The sequence below is a fragment of the Hippopotamus amphibius genome, chromosome 10, assembly GCF_030028045.1.
Source record: "Hippopotamus amphibius kiboko isolate mHipAmp2 chromosome 10, mHipAmp2.hap2, whole genome shotgun sequence".
Classification (NCBI taxonomy): Eukaryota; Metazoa; Chordata; class Mammalia; order Artiodactyla; family Hippopotamidae; genus Hippopotamus; species Hippopotamus amphibius.
The window spans coordinates 34,948,995-34,973,515 of record NC_080195.1 but is presented as its reverse complement, the minus strand read 5'-3'; the positions used below and the strand labels follow the sequence as shown (position 1 = coordinate 34,973,515).

Here is a 24,521-nt window from a genome sequence, read left to right as displayed (position 1 = left end):
TCACTCTTATTCCTTGACATGGTTGTGATTCCTAAAGTTGGAACCCTCTGACATGGGGCAGCAGGCGCGAAGGCAAAAGGACAACATGCTAGGCCTGAGGGGAAATGGATGGACAGAAAGAGCCTGGGTTCTTGACAACACAATAGCTGGATCCAACTCTCAGAGTCCCTACTACCTCTGACTGTCGTATTAAGTATAAATAATAAATATCCTTTGGGGTTAAGCCACTGTTAATCAGGTAATGTTTTCTCTCCACATTTTTTTTTCTTCTAGTTTCTTTGATATATAATTGACACACGGCACTATAACTGTAAGGTGTACAGAATAATGATTTGATTTATAGACATCATGAAAGAATGATCACAGTACATTTAGTGAACATCCATCATCTCTTATAGACACAAACCTAAACAAATAGAAAAAAAGTGTTTTTCCTTGTGATGAGAACTCTTAGGATTTCCTCTAACAACTTTCATGTATAACATACGGCAGTTCTAATTACATTTATCATGTGTATCTTACCCCCCTGGTACTTATTTATTTTATAACTGGAAGTTTGTACCTTTGACTATCTTCATCCAATTTCCCCTCCCCAAACGGGGAACCAGAAATCTGATCTTTTTCTATGAGTTTGTTTGTTTGTTTTTTAAGTATGAATGACCTACAACACTGTTAGTTCCTGTTACACAACACAGTGATCCCAATTTCTATACATTTCAAAATGATCACCATGATAAGTCTAGTCACCATCTGTCACCACCCAAAGATATCAGATAGTCATTGGCTATATTCCCCACACCCCTGACTCATTTATTTTGCAACTGGAAGTTCATGTCTCTTAATCTCACCTATTCCTCTCCTCGCCCTACCGCTCTCCCCTCTGGCAATGACCGGTTTGTTCTCTGTATCTGTGACTGTTTCTGTTGTGATGTTGGTTCATTTGTTTTGTTTTTTATAGATTATACGTATAAGCGAAATCATATAGTATTTGTCTTTCTCTGACTTATTTCACTAAGCATAACACCCTCTAGGTCCATTCATGTTGTCACAAATGCTAAGATTTCATTCTTTTTAACGACTGATTCAATTGTGTGTACACCGCATCTTCTTTATTCATTCATGTGTTGGTGGACATTTATGTTGCTTTCATATCTTGGCAATTGGAAATAATACTGCTATGAACATTGGGGTGCATTATCTTTTTGAATTAGTGTTTTCATTTTCTTTGGATATATAACCAGCAATGGAATTGCCAGATCACATGGTAGTTCTATTTTTAGGTTTTTGAGGGACTGCCATACTGTTTTCCACAGTGGCTGCACCATTTTTTTTTTTAAATTGAAGTACAGTTGATTTACAATGTTATGTTAGTTTCAGGTGTATAGTAAAGTGATTCAGTTTATATATATAAATATATTCTTTTTCAGATTCCTTTCCATTATAGGTTATTATAAGATATTGAACATAGTCCCCTGTGCTATACAGTAGGTCCTTGTTGTTTATTTTATATATAGTAGTGTGTGTGTATCTGTTAAACCCAAACTCCAAATTTATCCCTCCCCACTGGCTGTACCAATTTACATTCCCACCAACAGTATAGGAGGGTTCCCTTTTCTCCATATCCTCCCCAACATTTGTTATTTGTGTCCTTTTTGATGACAGCCATTCTGACAGGTGTGAGGTGATATCTCACTGTGGTTTCGATTTGCATTTCCCCGATGATTAGTGATGCTGAGCACCTTTCCATGTGCATCAGGCAGTTAAGTGCAGATGAAAGCATCACTAACTGATACACATTCCAATTTCAGTAAAGAAGTAACGAAGTAAAGGAATAAAGTACTAAACTTTTTTCAGAAAGCTATCAATACATAAGGGCTTAATAAGAGCATCTGCTAATAAAAAATATGTCATCAGTATTACATAGTAGTTTATGCATCAGTGAAATCTAAAGTCCTATTCATTCTAGGAATTTAGAGACTTAATCTGTCTCTAAAATGCCTTGGTGGCAAGATTAAAATGCAGGAAAGAACTACTCCCAATATGAAGAAGGTTTAGTAAAATGACCTGAAGACAGTTTAAACACAGATTCAGGAAATCAATGTAAAGCATACTATTTCACAAAGCTAGGGCATTTATACAACAAAAGGGGTATGAAGGACAATTTTTTAAGATGACTTGAAATAGGACAAAAAGAGAAAAGCTGACTGGGCCGTTTTCTACTAGTTTTTGAGGAAACTGACACCATTGGGAAAATTCACCTAAAAAAATACATGGAAGAAAAGCCACTTCATTCACTCATTTTACAGCTCCAGCTGCAAAGCTGTTGTCTCCCATAAATTACGTCACTGTGTCAATCAACAAACAAAAGGTGAGCACAGAGGAGTGGCAGTACTGAGTCATCAGACAAAGCAAAGGGTGAAGGGGGCCAGAAACCAGGGCTGCTCAGATGTTGACAGAAATAAGGAAAAAACAATGTGGGTTTGTTTAGGAACTTCTAATGGCTGTGCTCTATTTCTGAGTTAAAAGGGCTTACAAGGACAGAGGCTAATAAACCCAGTAATACAGCTTTGGTTTCCACCATTCTCTGTGGCCAAGCCAAATGCCTCTTTAAAATATTTTAGGAAAACTTATCTTTCATCTCAGGACTCTTCAGGACTACTGGGAGAACTGCAATCCTCGTTCTTACAGGATTACAGACCCACCAAATTTGTAAATCCCTATCCAGATGCTTTGGGGCCAAAAAAAGATTGCCTCTGAGCAAAGACAGGCAGCTCTGAATACAGCCCAGGAGCAACGGTTAGCACCGCGCCCTCCCCTGGCTTCTCCCCCTGGGGTGGGGAAGTCAGACTTCTTCCTAACAATGTGGCCATGTGGCATCTTTGGGAGGGTTTATTCCCTTTTTTCCTTTCAGAGAAGACACGACTCTTTCTTCTAAAACCATTACTGAAATTCTTTTAGGTTAAAGCTGGTGTGTAGGGAAAAGCAGAGCAGCAGCAGAAAGTGTATTTGTCAATCACTTTTTAACCTGATGTGCCAGTTCAGAGACTGAAGACCCAAGGGGTGTGTTCTAATGGTCAGTCTCAGCCAAAGAAGCTGGCAGAGGACAGAGCAGCAAACACTGCTGGCTGCCTCCCTAGCAGCCTCTTCTTTCAGCTAATGGAGTTGTGCTTTTCACTGAGGGTGTCATGATCTAGCCTAGCCCCAGGAAGGAAGCTCGGTCTAACCCAGACGGGTTGCCAGTCAACCTTGCAGCCCTGTGGCCTAGACGTGGCCAAGGACACGTAAGGAGAGCCGACTACTCAGGTACTTCCATGGAAGCAGCTTTTGGTGCACTGATAAAAGGTGGAAGATGAAACGTTCAGAGCTACTGCAGGCATTTTGAAGGCATGAAACGATAAGCATGAAAACAAAAAAGCCAATGTGCTAATAAGGACAGCAAATCAGAAATTTAGAATGATCACTCATCTTTGGTGGCAACTCTCAAGCAGCCAATGACCATCTACTTCCAAGTTTCTTAAGTGAGATAAAGAATGTTCATACTGTTTAAACACTTCGCCAAGTTTTCTATTATTTGCAGACTAATAAATGGTCAACACTCAGCTTGGACTCACTCATAAAAACAATATCCCAATTGATCGACAAGGGCTTAATTTCCAAAACAAACAGTTCATACAACTCAATAATAAAAAAAAAAACCCAATTAAAAAATGGGCAGAAGACCTAAATAGACATTTCTCCAAGCAAGACATACAGATGGCCAATAGGCACATGAAAAGATGCTCAACATCGCTAATTATTAGAAAAATGCAAATCAAATCTACAATGAGGTCACCTCACATCTGTCAGAATGGCCATCATCAAAAAGTCTACAAATTATAAATGTTGGAGAGGGTGTGGAGAAAAAGGAGCCCTCCTGCACTGTTGGTGAGAATGTAAACTGGTGCAACCACTATGGAGAACAGTATGGCAGTTTCTTAAAAAATTAAAAAGAGAGCTACCATACGATCCAGCAATCTTACTCCCGGGCATACATCCAGACAAAACTCTAATTCAAAAAGATACATGTACCCCAGTGTTCATAGCAGCACTATTTACAACAGCCAGGACACGGAAGCAACCTAAGTGTCCATCAACAGATGAATGGATAAAAAAAATATGGGGTATGTACACACACACACACACACACAGGAATATTACTCAGCCACACAAAAGAATGAAATAATGCCATTATATGATATCATTTATATGCAGAATCTAAAATATGATACAAATGAACTCATTTACAAAACAGAAGCAGACTGACAGACACAGAAAACAAACTTAAGGTTACCAAAGGGGAAAGGAGGAAGGATATATCAGGAGTTTGGGATTAGCATATACTATATATAACTACTGTATATATAAAACAGATAAACAGCAAGGACCTACTGTATAGCACAGGGAACCATATTCAGTATCCTGTGGTAAATCATAATGGAAAAGATTATGAAAAAGAATATATATATACACATATTTATAACTGAATCACCTTGCTGTACACCAGAAACTAACACATTGTACATCAACTGTACTTCAATAAAAAACAATATTCCAGCTGAGCTGTACATGCATTTCCTGTCATAATTTTATTTAGGAAAAGATATGCTTAATTAATAGGCTTTGGTGTAATGTTTTCTCAGGTTTTCTCTGAATATTCAACGAAGTACTAGTGGATGTTATTCACTCTAAGCCATACTGTGGTCACATAATAAGCATTAAGTCACTGACTGCCTTATCAGGTCCACTGGTAGTTTTATGCCAGTTGCTCCCGCTCCATGGGTGCTGGAGCACAGTTCTCTCGGTCCTTCCCATCAGCCTACCACACGGAGGACACCGAGGCTGTAAGAGTTGGCCAACAAGTTGTCCTGCAGCAGTTTTTGGATCTGGGTAATGATTACTAGGGAACAGCCTAGAGATACTTCCAAAATCCTGAGGAAGGAAATTTGACAATAAAAACTTTGCTCTTTGATTCTTCTCGCTCCAATACCCCACATCCATGTTTTGTGAAGCACACTGTTTCTCCCCGCCCCCCCACGTCCAGTCTGGACCGAGCACCATCACTTGTGCCTGCATCACTGTGACAGCTGCTGCTCTGGTCCCCCTGCTCCCTCTCTGCCCGTCATGCATACTCTTCTCAAAAGAGAGTCATGGGCTAAACTGTAAGTTATAGTGTGTCATCTCTGCTCAAAATGCTCCAACGGTTTCTCATCCTTAAATATCCATCCAAACCCCAAATCCTTACACTGGCCTAGGAAACCCCCAACAGTGCTGACCCGCTCCAGTCACCCTGCCTGCTGGCTGTCCCTGAACACAGCAGACACGCTCCTGCTCCAGACCTCTGGCACCTGCTGTCCTCTCTGCCCAAGAAGCATGGCCCCGGAACCCACAGGGCACGTTCCCCGGCCTCCCACACCCCTCTCAGTCTTCACTCAACATCTCCTTGATGCAGAGGCCTCCCTGGCCATCCACACCTAAAACTGCCACACCTGCTCGCAGCGCCAGTCACTGCATCCTTTTTTCTCCTTAGCACTCTCACCATGAGCCTTACAGTTTACTTTGGTAGCAATCTTGTCTACCATCCCCTGCCAAGCCTAGACTGCAATTACATGGGGGAAAGGACTCGGCTTTTGTTTGCTAATACATCCCCAGCACAGAGAACACAGAATACACACTGAGCAAACATGTGATGAGTGTACAGATGGACAGAAGGAGCAAATGAGAAAATAAGACTTCTCACATTTAATAGAAAACACATTTTGAACTTTTAATGTGGCAAATTCTAAAAAAATAAAGCCATGGATATAGATGCAGAGGTAGATGCCTGATGTGCTGCTCTGTCAGTAGCCACATTCCCATGTTTTCTACAGAAATGCTAAGGTCTGACCCTGAGTGGCACCACTCAGCAAAGACCTGTCTGTCCTCCGCACATCCACATGTGCCGACCACGGCTGTCAAGACGCCACCCGTTCAAATCCTGCAGAGTGCACTGAGGCTGTGTACTTAAGACTGGGGTGCTCTCTCTACAGAGAAAGAAAAATAATTTACACCATACTTTTGAGGTTCATAAAACTGAGACATATTTTCTGAGCATCTCTTACGTAGCAGAATATGAAGACTAGATTTTATTACACACTTAGAGCTTTAAAAAACAGTGAAAAACTGGACCACTGTATGTGGAGTGTGGTGGTTCTTCCTTTGGTAGTTAGTTACTAGATCTCATTCTGACATGAAGGACAGCCCCCAAATTTACCTTCTAACAAAAGCATCCATTAAAAAGATAAGGGGAATTCTGCTGCCCACTGGCCTGGGAAGCCTGCTGGGCTCCCGGGCCTGGTCTCCAACTGTCCATGGCCCCCCCTGAGATGCCTTAGTCCCAGGGGTGTAGAAGCGTGGCAGGGGAAGAGGAGGAGAGGTAGACTGGTGATGGGGCATTCCAGGATCGGAGGACCAGGGGAGGTGTGGAGGGCCTTTCCCCTGCCCACTTGGACCCAGTGGGCCTGCTGGGCTCCTGAATCTGGTCCCTCAGTCTCTGGGGCCCTCTCAGGGGCTGCGTGGGTCCTACAAGTGTGGGAGGGAGGGAGGAGAGGAAAAGAGGAAGAGAGGCAGACAGTGGTGGGGGTGAACCTTACAGGACCGGAGGATCAGGAGAGAAGCTGCAGGAAATCTCCTTACCCACTTGGCACTGGGAAGCCTGTTGTGCTCCCAGGCCTGATCTTTGATCCTCCACGGGCCCCTCTAGGTCTCACTGGTCCTAGGGGAATAGGAGGAAAGCAGGGGAGAAGAGGAGAGGCAGGCAGAGGAGAGGACCCTCTGGGATTGGAGGATCAAGAGAGGCGGCGAAGGTATTTCCCCTGCCCACTAGCCCTGGGAAGCCTGCTGGGCTCACAGACCTGGTCCTTCACACTCCAGGGACCCCTCCAGCCACCTGGGAGCTAGGCGAGAGGGAGGGAGGGGGAGAGGAAGAGAGGCAGACAGGGACCCTCTGAGATTGGGAGATCTGGGGAAGTGCTGCAGGCATTTCCCTAGCCCAGTTGGCTCTGGGGAGACTATTGGGCGTCAGAGTCTGGTCTCCTGCCTTGCAGTCCCCTCTCCAGCTGTGAGGGTCCTAGGGGAATAGGAGGGAGGGGGTAGGGAAGAAGAGAGCCCAAGGGGGAGGGGCCTTCCGAGACTGGAGGACTGGGGGAGGTGCCTAGCATGTCTCCCACCAACTTGGGCACAGGGAGCCTGCTGGGTACCTGGACCCGGTCCTTTGCCCCCAGGACCAGAGGCATTCCTGGGCCCCTCTTCCTCATTGGGCCTTTTCTAAGCATAGGCCACGCCCAGTGCCTAATCTCCATCCCCCACCCAAGGCCTTTTCTGGATTTTTTCTTCTTTTTTTCCTTTTCTCTTTCTTCTTTTTTTCTTTTTTCCACCTCCTCACTTCGGCTACTGCAGTGGTTTTACCTTCCAGTTGTTGCTCCATCTATTTAAAAAAAATTTTTCCTAACACATCTGTTAGTTTCATATTCTTATCGTATTTTTCATCTTGCTATTGTTCTGCTGTTCTCCTGCTTTTTAAAAAAATTTTTCCTTTTCCTGCTCCACACAGCTTGTGGGATCTTGATTCACAAGCCCGGGGTCAGGCCTGAGCCCCTGAGGTGGGAGCTCTGAGTCCAAAAACATTGGACTAATGGGGAACCCCAGTCCCCAGGGAATATTCATCAGAGTGAGGTCTCCCAGAGGTTCGCACCTCAGCACCAAGACCCAGCTCTACTCAACAGCCTACAAACTCGAGTGCTTATAACCTCAGGTCAAACACCCAGTGGGACAGGAACACATTCCCAGCCATCTAAAGGAGGGGGACAAATGAGATGACAAAAAAATATGTCACAGATGAAGGAACAAGGTAAAAACACACAAGACCAAATAAATGAAGAGGAAATAGCAACCCAGCTGAAAAAGAATTCAGAGTAATGATAGTAAAGATGATCCAGAATCTCGGAAACAGAATCAATAAAATACAAGAAAGGTTTAACAAAGATCTAGAAGAACTAAAGAACAAACAGAGATAACACAATAACTGAAATGAAAAATACACTGGAAAGTATCAATAACAGAATAACTGAGGCAGAAGAATGAATAAGTGAGATGGAAGATAGAATGGTGGAAACAAATGCCAAGGAAGAAAATAAAGAAAAAAGAATGAAAAGAATTGAGGACAGTCTTAGAGACCTCTGGAACAACACTAAACTCACTAACATTCGAATTATAGGGGTCCCAGAAGAAGAAGAGAAAAAGAAAGGGTCTAAGAAAATATTCGAAGAGATTATAGTGGAAAACTTCCTTAACATGGGAAAAGAAATAGTCTCCCAAGTCCAGGAAGCACAGAGAGTCCCACACAGGATTAACCCTAGAAGAAACACACCAAGACACACATTAGTCAAAGTAACAAAAATTAAATTCAAGAAAAAATATTAAAAGCAGCAAGGGAAAAGCAAAAAATAACATACAAGGGAAACCCTATAAGGTTATCAGCTGATTTTTCTGCAGAAACTCTACAGGCCAGAAGGGAGTGGCAGGATATACTTAAAGTGATGAAAGAGAAAAACCTACAACCAAGATTACTCTACCCAGCAAGGACCTCAATTCAGATTTGATGGAGAAATCAAAAGTTTTACAGACAAGCAAAAGCTAAGAGAATTCAGCACCACCAAACCAGCTTTACAACAAATACTAAAGGAAATTCTCTAGGAGAGAAACACAAGAGGAAAAAAAGACCCACAAAAACAAACCCAACACAAATAAGAAAATGGTAATAGGAACATACATATCGATAATAGCATTGAATGTAAATGGATTAAATGCTCCAACCAAAAGACACAGATGGGCTGAATGGATACAAAAACAAGACCCACACATAGTTGTCTACCTCTAAGAGACCCATTTCAGACCCAGGGACACATACAGACTAAAAGTGAAGGGATGGAAAAAGATATTCCATGCAAATGGAAATCAAAAGAAAGCTGGAGTAGCAATACTCATCAGATAAAATAGACTTTAAAATAAAGACTGTTACAAGAGATAAGGAAGGACACTACATAGTGATCAAAGGATCAATCCAAGAAGAAGATATAACACTTGTAAATATTTATGCACTCAACATAGGAGCACCTCAGTATATAAAGCAAATGTTAACAGCCATAAAAGCAGAAATTGATAGTAACACAATAATAGTAGGGGACTTTAACATCCCACTTACACCAATGAACAGATCATCCAAACAGAAAATAAACAAGGAAACACAAGCTTTAAATGACACAATAGACCAGATAGATTTAATAGATATTTATAGGATATTCCACTCAAAAGTGGCAGGATATACTTTCTTCTCAAGTGCACATGGAACATTCTCCAGGATAGATCACACCTTGGGTCACAAATCAAGTCTTGGAAAATTCAAGAAAATTGAAATCATATCATGCATCTTTTCTGACCACAATGCTATGAGATTAGAAATCAACTATGGGAAAAAAACTGTAAAAACCCCCACAAATACGTGGAGGCTAAACAATGCACTACTAAATAACCAAGGGATCACTGAAGAAATCAAGCAAGAAATTAAAAATACATAGAAATAAATGACAATGAAAACACAACCACCCAAAACCGATGGGATGCAGCAAAAGCAGTTCTAAGAGGGAAGTTTATAGCAATTCAATCTCACCCCAAAAAACAAGAAAAATCTCAAGTAAACAATCTAGCCATACACCTGAAACAACTAGAGAAAGAAGAACAAAGAAAACCCAAAATCAGTAGAAGGAAAGAAATCATGAAGATCAGAGCAGAAACAAATGGAATAGAAATGAAGAAAACAATAGCAAAGCTCAATAAAACTAAAAGTTGGTTCTTTGAGAAGATAAACAAAATTGATAAACCTTTAGCCAGACTCATGAAGAAAAAAAAGGGAGAGGACACAAATCAATAAAATTAGAAATGAAAATGGAGAAATCACAACTGACACTGCAGAAATACAAAAGAGTATGAGACTACTATAAACAACTATATGCCAATAAACTGGACAACCTCGAAGAAATGGACAAATTCTTGGAAAGGTACAATTTTCTAAGACTGAATCAGGAAGAATTAGAAAATATAAACAGAGCTATCACAAGTAATGAAACTGAAACTGTAATAAAAATTTTTTCAACAAACAAAAGCCCAGGGCCAGATGGCTTTACAGGTGAATTCTATCAAACATTTAGAGAAGAGCTAACACCTATGCTTCTCAAACTCTTCCAAAAAACTGCAGAGAGAGGAACACTCCCAAATTCATTCTATGAGGCCACTATCACCCTGATACCAAAACCAGACAAAGATATCACAAAAAAAAGAAAATTACAGACCAATACCACTGATGAACATAGATGCAAAAATCCTCAACAAAATACTAGCCAACAGAATCCAACAACACATTAAAAGGATCATACACCATGATCAAGTAGGGTTTATCCCTGGAATGCAAGGGATTCAATATATGCAAATCAATCAGTATGATATGCCATATCAACAAATTGAAGGATAAAACCACATGATCATCTCAATAGATGCATAAAAAGCTTTTGACAAAATTCAACACCCATTTATGATAAAAACTCTTCAGAAAATGGGCATAGAGGGAATCTACCTCAACATAATAAAGGCCATATATGGCAAACCCACAGCAAACGTTATTCTTGATGGTGAAAAACAAAGCATTTTTGCTAAGGTCAGGAACAAGATAAGGATGTCCATTCTCGCCACTCTTATTCAACAGTTTTTGGAAGTCCTAGCCATGGCAATCAGAGTAGAAAAAGAAATAAAAGGGATACGATTGGAAAAGAAGAAGTAAAACTGTCACTGTTTGCAGATGATATGATACTATACACAGAAAATCCTAAAGATGCCACCAGAAAACTACTAGAACTAATCAATGAATTTGGAAAAGTTGCAGGATACAAAATTAATGCACAGAAATCTCTTGCATTCCTATACACTAACAATGAAAGATCAGAAAGAGAAATTAAGGAAACAATCCCCTTTACCATCCCAACAAAAAAAAATAAAATACCTAGGCATAAACCTACCTAAGGATACAAAAGACTTGTATTCAGAAAACTATAAAACACTGATGAAAGAAATCAAAGATGACATGAACAGATGGGGAAATATACCATGTTCTTGGATTGGAAGAATCAACACTGTGAAAATGACTTTACCACCCAAAGCAATCTACAGACTGAATGCAATACCTATCAAACTACCAATGGCATTCTTCACAGAATTAGAACAAAAAATTTTACAATTTGTCTGGAAACACAAAAGACCCCGAATAACTAAAGCAATCTTGAGAAAGAAAAATGGACCTGGAGGAATCAGGCTCCCCGATTTCAGACTATACTACAAAGCTACAGTAATCAAGACAGTATGGTACTGGCACAAAAACAGAAATATAGATCAATGGAACAGGATAGAAAGCCCAGAGATAAACCCATACACATACGGTCACCTAATACATGACAAAGGAGGCAAGAAGATACAATGCAGAAAAGGCAGCCTCTTTAATAAGTGGTGCTGGGAAAACTGGACAGCTATATGTAAAAGAATGAAACTAGAACATTACCTAACACCTTACACAAAAATAAACTCAAAATCGATTAAAGACCTAAATGTAAGACCGGATACTATAAAACTCTTAGAGGAAAATATAGGCAGAACACTCTATGACATAAATCACAGCAAGATCCTTCTTGATCCACCTCCCAGAATAATGGAAATAAAAGCAAAAATAAACAAATGGGACCTAATGAAACTTAAAAGCTTTTGCACAACAAAGGAAATCATAAACAAGACAAAAAGACAACCCTTAGAATGGGAGAAAATACTTGTAAATGAAGCAACTGACAAAGGATTAATCTCCAAAATACACAAGCAGCTCATGCAACTCAATATCAAAAAAACAAACAACCCAATCCAAAAATGGGCGGAAGACCTAAATAGGCATTTCTCCAAGGAAGACATACAGATGGCCAACAGACACATGAAAAAGATGCTCAACATCACTAATCATTAGAGAAATGCAAATCAAAACCACAATGAGGTATCATCTCACACCAGTCAGAATGGCCATCATCCAAAAATCTAGAAACAATAAATGCTGGAGAGGGTGTGGAGAAAAAGGAACTCTCCTGCACTGTTGGTGGGAATGTAAATTGACACAGACACTATGGAGAATAGTATGGAGGTTCCTTAAAAAACTAAAAATAGAACTACCATATGATCCAGTAATCCCACCACCTGTATCAAAAAGATACATGTACCACAACGTTCACTGTAGCATTATTTACAATAGCCAGGACATGGAAGCAATCTAAATGCCCATCAACAGAGGAATGGATAAAGATGTGGCACATATATACGATGGAATATTACTCAGCCATAAAAGGGATGAAATTGAGCTATTTGTAGTGAGGTGGATGGACCTAGAGTCTGTCATACAGAGTGAAGTAAGCCAGAAAGAGAAAAACAAATACTGTATGCTAACACATATTTATGGAATCTATAAAAATGGTACTGATGCACCTAGTGGCAGGGTAGGAATAGAGGTGCAGACACAGAGAACAGACTTGAGGACACTGGGGGGAGGGGAAGCTGGGACGTAGTGAGAGAGTAGCATTGACATATAGACACTACCAAATGTAAAAGAGATGGCTAGTGGGAAGCTACTACAGAGCACAGGGAGACCAGCTTGATGCTCTGTGAAGACTTAAAGGGGTGGGATAGGGAGGTTGGGAGGGAGGCTCAAGAAGGAGGGGATACGGGGATATATGTATACATGTGGCTCTTTCACTTTATTGTACAGCAGAAACTGACACAATAGTGTAAAGCAATCACACTCCAATAAAGATAAAAACAAAACAAAGATAAGGGTTTGTCGATGGTCATTTATACGTGAATTCCTTTGCCTGATGACTCTTGCATGTGACTATATGTAATGCACCAGGATCACATCTACCCTTGGGTAAATAATTCAACACTCACCTAAGATTCTAAGCACCAGGGGTCAGAGTAATATTAATATGAGAGGAAACCTGCTGCTGACACTATACAAATAAACAGTAACAACATAGAGGTTTTACTCCTTTGCTCTGACAATAATGTTCATAACCAGATGATAAAAAGGGAAGAAGAAACAACAAAAAAACCCGAATATTTTAAGCAATATAGTTTCATGCCACAAAGTAACCACTGTGCAAGCACGAACACAGCTCTAGATCTGCACGTTAAAGATGAGATGGGCCACAGAAAGCAAGTCTGTGGGAAGCGAAGCGACAGTGAGAAGAGCAGTCTTGGGGGCAGGTGGCCACTAACTGATGGGTGGTATTGACTCACATTCCCAAATCCTTGCTAGTCTACACTGTGTGGCCCTTCCAGGGTGTGTCTCTCATTAGGAAGGGCAGAGGGAGTCTCAGAATGCAGTGTGCCTGGGGGACCGCTGCTGCCTTTGGCCACGTTATTAAAGGTTTGGTTGTAGCCTCTGTGGGTTCATTCTCAGTTCAATTCTTAAAAGTTTCAGAGCTGCATGCTCAGCTTCCTTGCTCAGGGATTCTCTGACAGTGTGGACAGATTTCTAGCGTATAACTGTGTGAGCTAATCCCACTATCAGAAAACTTGAGATGGGATTTTACCAAATCCAAGCTCAGTGGCTACTCTGCACAGAAGCATCTGAACACTGTTTTTGTGACTGTCCATCCAGCAAGCTCTCACCCTTAATTTCCTTCTTAAGACTTGCTCTTTCCTAGAAGCCTTCTGTGACCGCCAAGAGCCAAAGACAATTCAAAATCTTAACGGCTTCTTTTTCTCTTAAAATCAAGTTCTTTCTTCACTCTTTAACCTCCTTAGTACATTTTTTTTTGCAATGTTGATTTATTAAGTTGGTCTTTAATCATCTGTAAGAATACTTCTCAAACATGTAGGAAAAATATCCCTTTCACTAGCAGCAATGTCCACTAGGAAGGAATAAAAAATACAGTATCTAAGGCCAAGCAAGCTGTGGCTTAGGTTGAATGTTTTTTTTTTTGTTTTTGTTTTTTAAGCTTTGAAGGAGGCTGGAAAGGTACCCTTTATTCCAGTCACTGGCAAGGTTAAGTATTAGGGCTTTTATTACTCTAGGAGAAGGCAAGATATGTAGGTAGGTAAGTAGGTAGACAGACAGACAGACAGACAGCACAGCATGCAAGGTCTGCTATATCAGGGTTGGGGAGAAGAGGAGAGGCAAGAGGAAAATAAGGGGCTAGAGAAAGTATCTAGACAGAACTGAGTGTTTACCATGAACTTATCAACTGCCACGAGCCACACACTGAACTAGATCCTATAAAGTGCTGATGCAGTCTGTATCCTCAGGGGGATTATATTCTAGTGCAGGAGGGAGACACGAAATAAGTAATTACTGGAGCCATTTATATTACAATTACAATCGTGGTCGGCATGCTTGTGATAAGCAGATGCTGTTGCTGTCCCACCCTCAGTACCTGAAAGACCATTTTTTCTCTGCTGGGGCTGGGGGTGCAGAGAGGTTGAATGTTAAGGGCTAAAAAAAAAAATCATGAGTATTGTTATTATTTGAAAAGAAGTTTAATCACATCCACATCTGATTGAGCAGTTTCTTTTCTCCTGAGCTCTGCATTCCATTTTTCATTTCATTTAATATAACACTATCTCCTTTTGACCTCTAATACATGAATACAATAGTAACAGCCTAAATGAAAAGAAAACCGCAATGGCAATTCTAACCTAGCACTGCCATGTGCATTCAGACCTCACTGCTCCAGCAATCAAGTCCTGGATACATCTCCTCCTGACATTTCCCTTTCTCATGCAGGCAGGGTAAAAGGCCAGCTTAAAATAAAATGAGAGGAACACCAGTAATGTCATGTACATAATGAAGCACTTTCTGCTCCAGATCTCTACAACGGAAAACAAAGAAACAAACCAAAACAATTAAAACAAGCCAACAAAACAAGGAGCTCTCAAAGAACTGCTTATTCAAATAAAGACTGCTCACATCCACTCTGCATTCTACAGGACGATGCAGAACTGATTTGTAGACTCTCTCCTTGACCAGCTGGCTCGCCCTCCACTGTCTGCTAACGTAAGAAAGCAATACATTCAAAACAGAGCTTTCTGTAAGTTCTTATCTAAAAGCTATGCTAGGACTTACATTTTTAAAATAAAATTTTAATGCTTTTCCCCTATGCCATTCCCCTATCAGGCTTCTAACAAAATATGGCAAATATACACATTTTTAGGTTGTATAGTTTGTATTCGTGGCTTTCTGGGAAAACCTGAGGCACAGTGAATTCTATTGTTTCATTTCAGTCTACCCTTTGGCTTGACTGCTCTCTAAATGAATTAAAAACAAAACTAAAATAAAAAGCTTACTTCTAATAATAATATAAGCAGAAGAGGTCAAGAAGCTCTGATAGAGACAAACACCACTGGGTCTGCAGAAAGTGTTCTGAGCGTGTCTTTGTCTTCATCCTGTGGTCCTGGTCTGATGCTCCTAAGGTGTCTGGTCTTTGCCAGGGGGCAACTCAGCCATAGGCCTCTGGCCGCCCCCAGAGCTCCCCCAGGCCCCTGCCCTGCCTCTCCACCACCAGCGCCACCGGCTGCCAGGCCCAGGCAGGTGGATCCCCTGCAGTGCTTTTACCTTTGAAACTTCGCAGCCTTTGTGGAGAAGAACAGGACTTGGGGTGTCAAGGAGAGTTTTCCTGATTCCAAGAGCTAATTTTTAAAACACTGTTGCCTTTCTCACCCTTCACACTTTGTTTCTCTAGCTCTGGAAACCCTTTCTATAAACCCAGTCTGTATTAGTACCCAGATTTTTTCTCTTCTTAGAAATTAAACAAAATTCTCAATTTAAAAGTCCACAAAGTTCACTTAGAAAATAGAACACAGTTTTTTTCTAGGTGGAAAATTCAAGAACTGTCCACTTCCCACCCAGCCATGGGTCAGTCCTGCAGACCTGCTGCGCACAGGCTCCTGGCTCTGGGGCCCTGCCCAACACAGCCTTGTGTGAGGGTTCTGACAGTAGCTGAGTGTAAAGTTAACTGGAAAAAGAAAATTCACTTTGGATCAATGGGATTAAAAAGTTTGCTGTTCAGCAAAATGGAAAAAAAAAATTGTCCTCTGAAATTCAGAGATGTGAAGTCAAGTTTCCATACCTGAGGTAAGTAATTTCAGCTGGAGAAATAATACTTAGCTGAATAAGATGCTAAATTTAACTCCTGTGGGATAAAAGTATGTCTCTCACTAAGTTTTTTCTTAGGGAACTCATATCTAAAACAAAATTTTAGTTTGTATGACAACATTCTTATACAGGCCACACATTTTTTTTAAGAATTTTTATTGAGATAGTTAACATACAATAAACTGCATATATTTAGAGCATACAATTTGGTATCCCAATCTCCCAATTCATTTCCCCCCCCAATCCTCCCTGCTTTCCCCACTTGGTGTCCATATGTTTGTTCTCTACATCTGTCTCTATTTCCACCTTGCAAACCGGTTGATTGTACCATTTTTCTATAGTCTGCATATATGTGTTAATATACAATATTTGTTTTTCTCTTTCTGACTCACTTCACTCTGTATGACAGTCACCAGGTCCATCCATGTCTCTACAAACACCCCAGTTTCATTGCTTTTCACAGCTGAGTAATATTCCACTGTATACGTGTACCACATCTTTTTTATCCAGTCATCTGTTGATGGACATTTAGGTTGCTTCCATGTCCTGGCTATTGTAAATAGTGCTGCAATGAACACTGGGGTGCATGTATCTTTTTGAATGATGGTGTTCTCTGGGTATATGCCCAGTAGTGGGATTGCTGGGTCATATGGTAACTCTAGTTTTAGTTTTGCAAGGAACCTCCATACTATTCTCCATAGTGGCTGTATCAATTTACATTCCCACAACAGTGCAAGAGCGTTCCCTTTTCTCCACACCCTCTCCAGCGTTTACTGTTTGTAGATTTTCTGATGATGCCCTTTCTAACTGCTGTGAGGTGATACCTCATTGTCCTTTTGATTTGCATTTCTCTAATAATGAGTGATGTTGAGCAGCTTTTCATGTGCCTCTTGGCCATCCGTATGTCGCCTTGCAGAAATGCCTATTTAGGTCTTCTGCCCATTTTTTGATTGGGTTCCTTGTTTTTTTGATATTGAGCTGGGTGAACTGTTTATATATTTTGGAGATTAATCCTTTGTCTGTTGATTCGTTTGCAAATATTTTCTCCCATTCTGAGGGTTGTCTTTTTGTCTTGCTTATAGTTTCCTTTGCTGTGCAGAAGCTTTGAAGTTTCATTAGGTCCCACTTATTTATTTTTGTTTTTATTTCTATTACTCTAGGGGGTGGATCAAAAAAGATCTTGCTGTTATTTACGTCAAAGAGTGTTCTTCCTATGTTTTCCTCTAGGAGTTTTATAGTGACTGGCCTTACATTTAGGTCTTTAATCCATTTGGAGTTTATTTTTGTGTATTGTGTTAGAGAGTGTTCTAATCTCATTCTTTTACATGTAGCTATCCAGTTTTCCCAGCACCACTTATTGAAGAGGCTGCCTTTTCTCCAATGTATATCCTTGGCTCCTTTGTCATAGATTAGTTGACCATAGTTTATCTCTGGGCTTTCTATCCTGTTCCATTGATCTATATTTCTGTTTTTGTCAGGCCATACTCAATCTGTGGTTTATATTTTGTTCGTGGTTCTGGCTTTACTGGGATTCCCTGAAGTCACACACGGTTTCCCTCAGAAGCATGCTCCTGGGACTCTTCACAGCAGCTGGCCTGTCACGCACAGCTCCTAAAACCCAATGCCTGTCACAAGGGGATGGGGCCAGTCTTCCTAGCAAATTTTTAAAGTAGGATTTGAGGAAGCTTTGAAGGTAAACTACCTTCCCCGCTGACTTCCCAGGACACTTCATCCCTAAGATATATTGATTGCTTTTGAGCTTAAAGCAGTTTTGCACCTTCTGCAGGCCCAGTTCAAATGTCCCTCTACCATCTCATCCATTCTGTGTCCAATTCTGAGCCTGTCTTGGTAAAGTATCTTCAACCTGTGGAATCAGAACACTGAGCGACCAGGCCTCAGCAAATCCCTCGCCCCCTCCAGTCTCAGGCTCCATGTGGCAGAATGAGGGGCAGCTGTAAACCTCCCAGAACTCTCTAAGGAGGGAATCAGGACACATGGACAAAGACACAGTATTGGTCCGGGGAGGGGAAGGCGGGACCAGAAGGGACTCTGTCTGTAAACTACTATGGAGTCTTTCGGGTGCACAACAGCTGCACCTCTTCAATTATGCGTGAAACCTGCACCCCACCCCCCACTACCCCATGATCTGGTCTCCCAATTCCTGGCTGGCTCTTAGGTAGACTGAGCAGCACAGGAGCCAGTACCTCACGTGGCTACAGAGCACATGCAGTGTGGCCACCTTGCACCGAGATGTGCCCTAAGTGTAATGATATATTTAATACTAAAGTTTGAAGACTTAGGAAGAAAAGAGGTGTCAAATATCTTAATATTTTATATTGATTACACGTGGAAATGATAATATTTTGGACATACTCTGTTAAGTTGAAAAGTCTTATTACAATTAATTCTACCAGTTTCCTTTTATTTTTAAGTGTAGCTACTAGAGTACATGTGTGGTTTGCACTATACCTCTACCTATAGAGCTGGTCTAGATCCCCTGGTATCCCCAAATTGAACTATTCTTGTTTTATGTTTAACAACACTCTTAGGGACCATCGTGGGAGTGAGTTAATCTGATAAACTAATTGCTGTTAGGATATAACTTGCATCAAAAAAGCAGAGTTGGAAGGGACCTTATAGGTTAGTTCACCCAATCCCATCTCATTTTCACAGCCAGAAACTGAGGTCCAGAGAGGGTAACTATGTACCAAACACATCAAGGATGAGACTGAAGTGGCCTCCTAACCTCCAGTCCATCTCTTTTCCTAATTTTTACTGTTTTATAACTGCAAGTATTTGCCTTCTTCTTGCAGACAGTACGTTCACCCAAAGCAGTGACCCTCCTCAGAGCAGACATTTCAGGTGTAAGGAGGGATTCAGGGACGGAGTCACTGCAGGGCTTATGACTGGCTGTTTGTGTTGCTTCTCAATCATCTGTTTAAAATGTGATTCAAACGATCCTGTTGCTAAGCTGCTTCTCCCTTCAAAATCGCGCGTCTTCTTTTACAGATGAAAATCCAGAGCTCTGTAGCCCTCGCCCATCGTGTCATACAAAATGCAATTCCAAATGGCAATGCAAGACTCCTGCCTCTGTAGTTAACTGGACTTGTGTGCCTGGGCAGCTGCTGAACCTGGGTCTCCAGCTTTTGTCTCTAACACTTAGTCTTCCACTAGAAAAAGAAAATTCCTAAATTTCCCTAAGAATTCTATTAACCTGCTACATCTTAGCTTCTCAGATCCAGACAGATAACCACCTTTGTGATGCTTTCTGTAAAGGAGGCAGCACTGGATTCCAGGCTAGACTCTGTCACTGAGACTGACACTCTCCTTTGAGTGAGCCAGCGGAATTTTCCCCGGTTCTCACTAGGGAGGAAGATGGTGATCACTGCTATCTCTGTACTTTTACAACCAAGGCCACTCATAAATTAGCAGCTAGATCTTCTTGCTTCAGAGACAGACTAGCTTTTGACAGGTGGCAGTGCACTGGAGATAAGCCCTTGCACTGCTTCTACGAGAGGAAAAGTGGACCATAATGTGAAAATTACTTACCTGATGTTGACAAAAACTGAGTGATCTGAGGAAACAGAGCTAAGATCACAAGCAGAGAGTCTGTTCAAAAAGAAATACATCAAACCACCCACCACCCACCACGCAACAAATAACCCAACAATAAAACCGAGGGCTTACAACCAGAAACGTATATCACATAGGCTTTTCGACATGAGCTGCTTTCGGTTTCCTTAATGGTACTGTATGGAATGTACTCTTATTCTCAAATACATCAATTTCAGAAGGAATCACACCATTTTACACCAAAAATTAGAAATTCGGAAAAAGATGCATCATGCCTCAAGAATGTCCTAGATTTTCTAGATTTAAGTGTTCTGTCCCAAGAGATTTACATGTCTCGTTAGAATGGACATTTGTTGTTTCTAAAATTGAACTTTCAGCTATGTGGTTGGTGTGGGTCCTGCCTGCCTTAAGCACACACAGGTGCTACTCCAGGTGGAAATTCAGGAGTGGGCAGGCGGCTGAATTCCAGCCCACTCAGCCAAGGGGACTTTATTCCATATCTGGGTTGGGCCATCAGGGACATGGGCTTCTTTTCCTGCGGAACTGGAACCTGAGAGCACAGGTACCTGGAAGTATCCACCTTCTGACCATGAAGAGACATGGTTAAAGATCTAAGACACAAAGCATATCCAACTGTCTGCAACCTCTACACAGGGATGGCAAACTCAACTGCCCTCAGGGGCCAGGCCAACAGCACAAATGGGGACACCTGCCAGGCTTGATATACTAGGAGGTGGTGGGGAGGACCCTGCTGGTCTCCCTTAAATGCATTCAAATCTCAGTGAAAACAAATCCAACACCTTAGGTCTGCTGGCCTGTGAAATGCACTGGCCTCATGCTGCCCACCAGGCTTCCACTGGCTCTGCAGCGAACCCGGGAGCCTCGCCAGCCTGCCCGCAAGAATCCCTCCTCAGGAAACCTCTTACAGCCCGATCACGTTTCAATAGGTTTGGGCTGCTACAGTCTCCCTTTCCCTACTCAGGTCTAAGAATGAATAACTTACGCCACTGAAAACATCTGAGGTGTCACATGAAAAACATCCTGGAGCAAAGAGTATCTTCACTTTAACTGTGAAAGAAACATAAAGCCAAATTTCTGGGCCACGTACAGTGCCAGCACGAGAATTCCTTTAACAGGGCTGTTTCTTAAAGGGCCCAGGAGTATCGGGCGCGGCCCAGCCTATCGTGCGTGGAGTGACTGGAACCTTGTAACTTTTTATATGTGACGCAAATCACCCACCTGTCCCACATCATGATAAATTTCCAAATGTACCAGAAACACGAAGATCAATTCAACATTTTCAAATGAAAATGGAACTGAATAAACTAGAAATAAGTTATAAGGAAGTGAGGCTATTGCTGATATTTATTTTTTGAAACTGGGAAATGATGGTGAGTTTCTTACACAGACTTGCGATGCCTAACGACTCTTTCAAAAGTGAGATTAGACTTCACATGAACTCCTCTACACAAGTAATGGCCACAGCTTGGGGGACCCAATTCAATCAAACACAAAGCAATGCCGCCCCTTCCCACCCCCCATGAATAGGCAATAAAGAGAGAGGCATGAACTTGGTTGACTACAGCCATTCTGGGTGGAGTCTGCTGCTTACAGTTACAGCGAATCTTCTTACAGGCTAAGGCTGAGATTGATGGAAGTCTCCTTGTTCTCTGTAGACTTTTTATAGACTTCAAAAACAAACAAACAAACAACCCCTGAACCTTCTTATTTACTGAAGTTTCTAATTATTTACTGTTAGTCAGGGTTTGGAGAATTTCTAAGTCACAGAATGTGAATCTGGCCCACCATGAAGAACTGTTTGTACTCAAAGCGACTTGGGATATAAACAACTGAAATGCACTAAGTTAGAAACAACCCTGGTGTTATTATCAACAGCTTAATATTCTAACAAAATGAAGGTGTTTTTCTCACCAAGATGTGAAAATTACAAACACTGCTCTGAAACCACAGGGAGTCCCTTACTACAGGAACAGGTGAGAGAGCAGCTTCCTGCCCGTGGCTCTTCCCTGGTGATAAGGACGCAGATGGGATTCAAGCTCCCCTTCCTGTCACTGCCCCTCTGAGGTCACAATGAACTGCAGATACCACTGTCTATCACATTTGTTTTCAGGGGAGCTACTAAGCTTTCTCAAAGAACCACTTCCTCTGATGTTATCTTTTATACTTAACAATAAAATTCCATTTATTCGCTCAACAAATATGTATCGAACACTCAGTCCATATTCCAGAAGCTGAGGATGGAGCAATGAGCAAAGTATACAGGATGGTCAGTAACGCTCAGAACCCCTGTTCAGGGAGCAGAGCAGCCTGCTGGGGAAGGCTGTGAAAAGCCAAGCCCCGAGTGCTCTGCAGAGCACCCTCACAGGCACACACACACAACAGATTCTGGTGGCTGAAATAACAGCAGAGTGGACCCCACAAGACACACTACTTCAATTTTAAGTTAGAGAAAAATAATGATTCACCTTAAAAAAAAGATTACAAAAACCATTTTAGATAACCTCTATGAAGTCAGGTGTCCTTCTGCCTTTCTGGTAGACACAGGTCAATGCAGCTGGACAGACAATTGAGCACATCTGACATATCACCAATGAGCAGGTTTTAATGAGCCAAGGTCCAGGAATGCAATCTCCAGGCTCCCTGATGTGACAGTTTGATGAAAGCAAGACTTATCCCCACAAAGGCCGGTCTAAGTTCACGTCAGGAAATGAAAATGCTGGCTTTTGCTGGGTTACATTTTCAGAAAAGGGGTACCACAGTAGATTCAAAAGCAGGGAGTGCTTCTAGCCGTGGCATCTCTTCTACAGTCCTGCCACCACCCCTGCTCCTGGGGACAGAAGCGTAGCCTTGGAGCCAAGAGCACAGAGCAAGGTGTTGAGTGCTGGCAGCAGGGGTCTGAGGTGCTGGGAAATTTAATTAGCATGTGTGACACTAAAAGGGCCTACAGCTGAAAGCCACTCCAGGCCTGTGAAGAATTACGATTGATTTTTGAGAACTCCCATTTCCTAAGAATGAACAAGTGTGGGGAAAGATGAGCTGCTTAGTTTTTTTTTAAAGTATTTTTTCAAGGCTTTTGCAGGTAAGGCTTCCAAAGTTTTAGCTAATAAACTTTCACCTCTAATAAAAGAAAGATTTTTCTTCATCTGCCCAGAGCAAAGATTTGCTCAACCATGAAGAAAACCAGTTCGTGGATCTTCAGGGCACCAAACGTCACATTTTAGAACAGAAATTTTATAATTCAGAGAAAGACTTTTTAAAAGCTTCCATGAAACCCTGTTCAATTCAACAAGCAAGCACAGAGCAGAGATTAGAAATGGACCTGAGGACCCTGCACTCCAAGGGCTCAACAGTCTCAGTGGGGGAGGTGCTGTGGAATCTACCACGGATACAGGCACTTCCTGAAATCACCTTAACGGGAGCCACCGTGCAGGATGGTAATCAGCAGGTCTAGAGCAGGCTTTACATAGGAGGGATTTGGGCTGGATCTCGAAAGATGAACAGGACTTTCAGAAATGAAATGAGGGAAAGAGCATCTGGGGCAGAATAAAGTAGATGAAAAAAGGCATAAAAGCATGCTTGGAGAGAGCAGAGTGGGCAGAAATGTGACTTCTACACATGGAGGTCGTGGTGGGAAGACTCATGTGGAAAGACAGGAGGAGCCCAAATCCCGTCAGATTAAGGACTGGCCTTTACCTGAAGGTAAACTATGGAGGGTGGGGGGTGTAGAGGAAAATCAAGGACAGCTGTTTGCACAGAAGCATGCCTCAGAAACCGTCAGGAGCACGAGGGGTGAGTTGAAGACAGGAGGCCACAGCCAGGTGCAGGTGGGAGATGGACACCCAGGACTTGGGCAGAGGAAGCTGGCAGGACACAGGAGAGACCCCACAGAGGAGGAGTGCTGGGATCTGGCCCCCATCAGACCCCAGGGGATTGCATGGGCTGGGGCGGGGGTGCTCAGATGACACTATTGTTTCAAGCCCAAGGGAGGAACACAATTGTAAGATGGGAAAGAAGGAGATGAATAAGTAGAAAACATTAGAGCTACAATGAAAAAGAATAGCTAAAGATGGATTAAACACACTCAACAGAAAAAAAACTGTAAAAAATTTAAAGATAATTGTTTTTCATTTTGGACTACAGGCTATCTACTTTAAGAAAAAAAAAAAAAGATACTTTAAGTGTCTTAAAGTGGCAGCTGAAGGGGGAGAGTCAGAGGATCCTGCATGACCCTGAGACTAACGTGGGAGAAAATTTAGCCAAAGGTGACATTTACTGCTTTCAACTTGCTTCTACATTTCTGTGTTTCCAGAGTTTACGGAGCCTCCCACTCCTCTTAATGACCACACTTGCTGTGGTACCTGGATGTGCACAACTTAATTCATCAGCCTCCTTGTGAAGGGCAGTGAGTGGTGAAAGGAAAAATGCATCTGTTGCCTAGCAGCAAGAGTGCACAGGAGAAAGCATCCTGTCACCCTGCAGCTCATTTCCTCCGTGGTACTTTTTCTGACTCAGACTCTGCTGGAAGAGATGCAGAAATAGAGAAAGCAGCTGCCCACCCTGGCATGCCCGTCCACTGCTGCTTTTCTGTCTCGCAGCCAGAACATGCCAGTCCAACAGGCAGGCT

At 41.9% G+C, this 24,521-nt stretch overlaps 1 protein-coding gene across 11 annotated transcripts in view; it reads right to left on the bottom strand.

Annotated features, from left to right (window-relative positions):
• Nucleotides 1-24,521, bottom strand: part of PSD3 (pleckstrin and Sec7 domain containing 3) — a 528,631-nt gene that overhangs the window by 9,622 nt on the left and 494,488 nt on the right. The gene's annotated exons all lie outside the window — the stretch shown is intronic.